The following is an 8,651-nucleotide window of genomic DNA, read 5'->3' on the forward strand; positions in this document are numbered from 1 at the left end:
AAAAATGTTGAAATTTTGGATCTTTTGATATTTGTTATCTTTGTTTTTCATGAAAATTATTAATTAAAGAGATATAATTTATTACAATTATAAACAGGATTTTTTTTTATTGTCCAAAAAAAATTAAAAAAACATGAAAAATTGATTTCCCACCAAACTCATGGGAATTGAAATTCCACAAAATTAAGGAAAATGAGTCACATGAGGGGGGATGGAAAATCAATTGCCAAAAAAATTCTTGTAATAAAAAAAAGGAAAAAGGTCGAAAATGGAAAATTCCTCAAATCAAACAGCCTTTAATGCTTGTGTATGGAATTTTCTTTTAGACTGGACTTTCTGTACACAGCTAAGCTATACAAAGTTTCCTATTGTCTTCCATAGGAAACTCCAAGTCCAGAAGACTAGGTTTTAGCTATCTTACTTTTCTTGCATATTTTGCTTGATGAGTGGGGCCTAATTTTAATGTTTATTTTAAGTTTTTCTCTTAACCGAGTTGGAGGCCGGCAGCCCCTGAGTTTCTCTTGCTGGGAATGATTGAACTGTCTAACATGCTAGGAATGTGATGTCTAGTTAGAACGATGCTGGGCTGTTTTTTTTGGGCTACTAATGAGCACTTTCGGTCGAAGGGAGAGAGGAGGGTCAGGATAAAGGAGTTTTGGAGATCATTTATCACTACAAAACATACTTTTATTTTATGGTTGGGTGCCGAGTCTAAGCTACTCACTCACATCTCAACATTGACAAGAATTGCGTTTTTTGTGAGACACATTTGGAAAAGAGACAGCATTTATTTTTCCAATGCTCTTTCATCTCTAGCATATGGATGAAGATTAAAGTCTGGATGGGAATTAGAAGATTGATGACTACAATTCTGAGTGCTTTGAAGTTGATCAAAAACTAGGCACGGGGGGCATCTTGGCAAAATAAACCTAAAAGAACTGTGCTTGCTTGTACCGCTTACCATATTTGGATGGCACATAATAGAAAGATTTTTGAAGAACTTAGTCTGAATGTTGATAGTATTGAAAGATGAATTAAAACACACGTGTACAAGATTATGTTTGCTTTATACTCGCATGTTTTGATTCATTTTTGAATATCTAGCTTTGGGAATATAGTGCATATCGTTTGTACGTCTTTTTCTTTTCTTTTTGGTTAGTTCAGGTATGCCCAGTAGTTATATTTCACTTGTTTCTTGTTTGTCCGAGTATGTCTGGTGTACATGTACATGAGTTTTGATCTATAATAATTATAAATTACTAATAAAAAAAATGAAAAAAGGAGATTATGAATAGCACAGCTGTGTATAAAAGTCCACTTAAAAAGAAAATCCCGTCCTAATTGGAAAGTGACCTTATTCTACTTCAATTGAAAAATATTATTATACTTTTATAATTGCAGATTTTCCTTAATGTTTGGAGATTGTTTATCACTCCAAAACATATTTTTATTTTATGGTTGAGTGGCCAGTCGAAGCTACTCACTCACATCTCAACATTGACAGGAATTGTGTATTTTGTAAGACACATTTGGAAAAGAGATAGCATCTTTCACTTCTAGTATATGGATGAAGATTAAAATGTGGATGGGGATTAGAAGATTGATGACTGCAATTCTGAATGCTTTGAAGTGATCAAAAAAGAGGCACCAGGGGCATCTTTGGCAAAGTAAATCTAAAAGAATTGCGCTTGCTTGTATGGTTTACCATATTTGGATAGCACGTAATAGAAAGATTTTTGAAGAACTTTGTCCGCAGATAGCATTGCAAGACGAATCAAAATACACGTGTACAAGATTATGTTTGCTTTATATCCGCATGTTTTGATTCATTTTGAATAATTAACTTTGGGAATATACTGCATATTGTTTGTAATTTTTTTTTCTTTTTGGTTAGTTTGGGTATGTCCGAAGTAGTTGTATTTCACTTGTTTCTTGTGTGTCTGGGTATGTCCAGTATACATGTACATGAGTTTTGATCTATAGTAATTTATATTTACCGATAAAAAAGGGGGGGGGGTGTAAAAGTCCAATCAAAAAGATAATCCTGCCCTAATTGGAAAGTGACCTTATTCTACTTCAATTACAAAATATTATTATACCTTTATAATTGCAGATTTTCCTTAGTCCTTGTTTGAGTCCTATTTTTTATTAAAATATTTTTTTCAACAGTGATTTGATATCATTTCAACCACATATTTTTCAATAAAAAAATATTACACGCGAGTCCAAAATTTTTCGTTATTTTTTAACCACACATTCTCCATCATAACACTATTTTCAAATATATTTTTTGAGAAAAATAGGGCTCAAACAACCCTTAATGTTTCTTTCCATTTTCCTTTCTTCATTCTTTTTGTTGTGAACCTGTTAAATCATAGGTCAATATGATGAACCTAATTTACTTTATATGATTATTTCAATAGGCTGGTTGTAATTTGTATTGCTAAAACGTTTCAGTTCGATTTTGTGCGATTTTTAAAAATCAAAACCTAAACCAAACCATTTTGAAACGGTTTGGTTCGGTTTGAGGGAAAAGAAACTACGGGTCCACGTGGATCCGAACTAATGATTTTAATTCAATGGTTTCGGTTCAATTTACGGTTTCACGATTTTTTTTGCAGCCCTATTAGTGCATATGAAAAAAATTGACTTTTTTTTTTTAAGAGAATGTATTTTTGAAAATATAGAAAATTAGTAAAAAATTAAACCCTTGTTTGAGTCCCTTTTTTTTTTTTTTTTATACATTTTTCAACAACGATTTGATTTGATTTCAACCATACATTTTTTAATAAAATAATATTACACCCAATTTAAATTTTTTCTTACTTTTTAACCGTACATTTTCCATCATAACACTATTTTAAAATGCATTTTTGAAAAAAAAAAAATGGAGCTCAAAATGTGAATTTTTTTTAAAGAATATATGCTTGAAAATGAGTATAGGACAAAGTACTTTTCAATCAATTATTTTCAAACAAGGACTTGATAATTTCATTTGGGGAATATTAGTGACAGCAATAAAATTAAACAATAAGTTCTTTTATTTGATTTTCTGAATATTTTTTTTTTCCATTTTACGAAATTGAATGACACTTATGGCCGTAGTTCTCAAAATGTTTATACAAACCTTTTTTTCTCATTTTCTTTCTAGTGTAACACTTACATTAACTTTCTTCCATCAAAATATATAGATCCGACGATTGAATGAAGAAAAATGTTTGGTGTACAAAAAAGATTCCTACAAAAAATTTATAGATATCTCACAAAGTGTGGATCCCGCATAAATAAATAATGTCAAAAATTCACCACCCATCCCGCCCATGTGAGGTGTCGATAGAGATTCTGTACACCAATCACTGCTCATAAAAAACACATAAAACATTCATTTATTGGGATGAAGTAAACCTGCCGACGTTGGACCTAAATCAATAACTGTATGTATCACTTGTTTGGTAGATTCAACTTAATTAATAAATAAATTATATAAACCCTGTCCGTCATATATATTTATTACAGTCGAGAATAATGAATGATTTTCTCGATTTAAATATGGATTATAGTGCAGATTTCTTGTTCCAAGTTAAAAATCCAAGTGTTTGTTAATTATGGCTATGTTTGAACCATATTTTTTCAAAAAAATACATTTTTAAACAGTGATTTGACATCATTTCAATTACAAATTCTTCAATAAAATAATATTATATGTAAATTCAAAATTTTTCTTTATTTTTTAACCACATATTTTCTATCACTACACTATTTAAAAATGCATTCTTAGGAGTATAATGTGGCTCAAATAAGGGCTATAATTAGATAGTAAAAATAACAAACTAAAAAGAAAGAAGGAATGCAGTACGACAGTCTACCTTTGTTTATAGATATGCTTGAACCTTTTGCGTTCTAGTTTCAATATATATATTCAAAATTTTTATGAGCTTGTTTGATAGGACTTTTAAGTCAATTAAGATCAATTTTTTGACGATTATTTCACTATTTTAGTCGTCATTTTTGAATTCTTCTCTCACATGTAGGACTCACTTTATCTCTAACGATCAAAAAATTAATTATCAAAACTAGTATCATTTTGGTTCAGAGTGTCATTTATCTCGACAGTCGTGTTCTATTTCTACTTAAGAGAGTATATGCCCCCCATATTCAACATAGACGGCTTGTTTAACAAATACTGTAAATTTTAGTTGACGACGAAGGCTACGCACCAATCAACGTTCACTATTTGTTCAACGAATGATGCAAAGTTCGTTCTTGGAAGTGGGTTCAACTAATAATCTAACCGACCAAGTTTGGCTGTGTGGATAATATGAAGTAATTACGTGTCATTTTACCAACCAATGATTCCCTTCGCACCTTGAATACAAACAGAAATACCAGTCCAAGGCTTAGAAACTTCGTAGAAATTAACAAAATGAATGCGTCCAAGCAGTCAATTGTCTATCAAAGTCATACTTATAATATTTTTGTTTGGGTAGTGTTTATAAATAAATAGAATGAGTAGTGAATATGTGAGTATTATTTTTGGAATATGTGAATAAAAAGTAATTTGAATGTTTAAAAACATAAGTCAAAAATCATTTCCTGAATGTGTAATGGTTGAGCGAAGCTAAGTCATTGTTGGAGTCGAGAATTTCAATCATTTTTTGCTTTGTCGTGTTGTTGAATTTGTGTTAAGTAGCTAGTCAATTGGCTTCTTCCATAATTGCTTTGCCAGTGTCTTATGCATCGTGAAATCTAACTTATTCATTTCTCATAATGATTTTTCTTAGTTTCAACTAAAAATACGTTTCAATCCCATATTCAAATGGTTGATATCGTCGCTTTGTGGATAGAGCATACAAGGAATACATTTTTCTCTGATAAATAAAAAATGAAAACTATTGAAGTGAAATCTAAAAATAGTCGAGATCTAGATTAAATAAAAAATAGTCCCTCAATAGTATCAAAAACTTGTTGTGTGATTTTTCTCGCAAGTTACAATATCGATTAACAAATAGTAAAATGGACCTAAAAGTCCGCATTATCGTTCTAACAAGAACTATCTATCTAAATATTGATTTAACTACTCTTCACTCCAATTCAAATGAGATAACTAAAATTGATTTTTTTACAATTCCAAAAATTAATAAATTTACGCAAGCAATTAAGAAGTACACACGTAATGAATGAGGGTTCTAATGTAGAAAAAGTATTAATTCTCGAAAGTACAATGTAATTATTCCCTTAGCCAAAGACGCCCCAAGACAAGGTCAAATTGTTGGCAAGAGGACGTGATCAATAGAACCTATATTCGATCAAATTCACTAATTAAATCAGTTTACCTCTCTCAAAATCAAATCAATCATCTAGCCGAGTCAATTTAATATATCTCTTCGTGAATCAGAATAAGTATCAATTAAACACATTTAAATCTCCTAACCAAAATTTACAAGTTACATCTCAATTCATTATAAATTCACAAATCAACATAATAGTAGCCTAATTCTTTTAAAGGCAATAAATAATAGAAGTAAAATCAATACATCAGAGAATTAAAGTCAAAAATCTTGAAATTGAAAGTAAAGGATCAAATTAGGTTATATTGTTCGTCCCACTGTGAATTTATTTACACATAATGGGAGAAGAAAGAAAGAAAAGAGAAAAGATTAGAGTATATTACCAGATTTTGAAAGAAAAAATGAAGATTTTGCACCAAGATTTGTTTTCTTCCACGTCGATCTTTAAAATATTGGTTTTTTTTTTTTTGCCCCCATTATTTTACTCTTATTTTTCTCTCTAATTTTTTTATGGGGAATTTACATAAATGCACAAAAAAATTTCATTTATACCAATTTCTTCGAAAAATGTCACTTTTTGCTGCAAAATGTCAGTTTTACCCTTTAGACACATGTTTAGGAACAATAAATGCTTGATTTGAATACAATTAATGGTATGATGTGATGATTTGTTTTATTTATTTTAAACATTTGAGATATGATTGTTATATTGCAGAGTATGAATTTTTTTATTAAAAAAGGAGGTGAAAACTTAAAAAAAAAAAACACACACACACACACACATACAAACATGTTGGAATACAAACTCTACATTCTTCTTCACCATCTTCATTTCATCATCAATAAGGTAACAAGAAAAGCTATTGATCAATTTCAAAGATGAGCTACTAGAAAAAATATCTTTTCATGTTACAGTTTACAACTTTAAATGTTTAATACAACATGGTCATATTTAATTGACATTTTTGAATCTCTAATTCATTGATATATTTTATTTTTGATATGATTTTTGAAGGGAAAAAATACCAACATCCTTTACAAAATGTGAAGGGTTCCATATTTAATAAAGCATTGAGTTATTCATTCTTTGTTTGTGGGAAGATATTGTGATATTGTAGTTGAGAATTGATTATCACCATTAATATTTTCAATAATTTCTTCCAAACAATCAAAGACATGTTTTTAAGTTTCTGCGAAACTTATGGTAGTTTAATTGTCGGGTTAGACATTTGAATTGTCGAACTCGACATTTAGTAACTGTAGGAATAGATAATGTAATTGTCGATTTCGACACCTGAAAATTATTGTCACCCTTTCCCTTTTTGGTACTTCATAGATCTAAATATTCCCATACTCCAATTTGATGGTATTAAATGTTGACATATGAATGTGCAGAATTCGCACCTTTGCAATCCCAATATTTCAGGTATGAGTCATCATTTGAGATTCATCCTGTCACATAGGGAAAAGTTTGTTCACGTGGATAACGAATGGAAGTGGAGAGGGGACAAAACCACTTTCATTTTAGCGCCAAGAAGTATTACCGTAGTAGAACTTGTGTTACAGTTGAAGGATAAACTTGGTATTGTTGAGCTTCGCAATGAAATCGAATTATAGATTGGAAACAATAGGAATGAACCAGGGACTGGTAAAGGCTCGTTCATGTTGAATGGTTCATTGCTTCTCATGGACGAACTCATTATGTCGATACACTAAAATTGATGAAACAATTTGTGTAGGTGAGAAGTTGAGAGTCTCACAATACTCATAAAACAACTTGTGTGTAGCTGACAATTGCAACAAGTTATTTATAAACGACTTGAAGAAAGGAAGCAATTACTTAAATTTATTACATAATCACCAAGTCCAATCTCCAAGTAAATTTGGAAATCAGTCACCGTGACCTATGAACGTGGAAAGAGTTGCTAGTGTCTTCATTGCAAAACAAATATTAGTGTACATAACCATTCATAGTAGTCAATTGTCTATCAAAGTCATGCTTATAATATTTTTGTTTGGGTAGTGTTTATAAATAAATAGAATGAGTAGTGAATAAGTGAGTATTATTTTTGGAATATGTGAATAAAAAGTAATTTGAATGTTTAAAAACATAAGTCAAAAATCATTTCCTGAATGTGTAATGGTTGAGCGAAGCTAAGTCATTGTTGGAGTCGAGAATTTCAATCAATTTTTGCTTTGTCATGTTGTTGAATTTGTGTTAAGTAGCTAGTCGATTAGCTTTTACCGTAATTGCTTTGCCAGCGTCTTATGCATCGTGAAATCTAACTTATTCATTCATCATAATGATTTTTCTTAGTTTTGTCTAAAAATACGTTCCAATCTCATAGTCAAATGGTTAATATCGTCACTTTGTGGATAGAGCATACAAGGAATACATTTTTCTCTGATAAATAAAAAATGAAAACTATTAAAGTGAAATCTAAAAATAGTCTAAATCTAGATTAAATAAAAAATATTTCCTGCCATAGTATGAAAAACTTGTTGCGTGATTTTTCTCGCAAGTTACAATATCGATTAACAAATAGTAAAATGGACCTAAAAGTCCGCATTATCGTTCTAACGAGAACTATCTATCTAAATATTGATTTAACTACTCTTCACTCCAATTCAAATGAGATAATTAAAAGTGATTTTTTACAATTCCAAAAATTAATAAATTTACGCAAGCAATTAAGAAGTACACACGTAATGATTGAGGGTTCTAATGTAGAAAAAGTATTAATTCTCGCAAGTACAATGTAATTATTCCCTTAGCCAAAGACGCCCCAAGACAAGGTCAAATTGTTGGCAAGAGGACATGATCAATAGAACCTATATTCGATCAAATTCACTAATTGAATCAGTTTACCTCCCTCAAAATCAAATCAATCATCTAGCCGAGTCAATTTAATATATCTCTTCGTGAATCAGAATAAGTATCAATTAAACACATTTAAATCTCCTAAAAATTTAATTAATTACCCCAACAATAAAAAGTATATCTTTACCATTTATCCAATTATCATATTTTACTATGTTACCTAAACTTATAAGTTACATTTCAATTCATTATAAATTCACAAATCAACGAAATAGTAGCCAAATTATTTTAAAGGCAATAAATCATAGAATAAAATCAATACATAAAAGAATTAAATTCAAAAATCTTGAAAATTGAAAGTAAAGGATCAAATTAGGTTACATTGTTCGTCCCAATGTAAATTTATTTACACATAATGGGAGAAGAAAGAAAGAAAAGAGAAAAGATTAGAGTATATTACCAAATTTTGAAGGAAAAAGATGAAGATTTTGCACCAAGAATCGTCTTCTTCCACGTCAATCTTTAAAATACTAGTCCCCCCC

The sequence above is a fragment of the Olea europaea genome, unplaced genomic scaffold (assembly GCF_002742605.1).
Source record: "Olea europaea var. sylvestris unplaced genomic scaffold, O_europaea_v1 scaffold855, whole genome shotgun sequence".
Lineage (NCBI taxonomy): Eukaryota > Viridiplantae > Streptophyta > Magnoliopsida > Lamiales > Oleaceae > Olea > Olea europaea.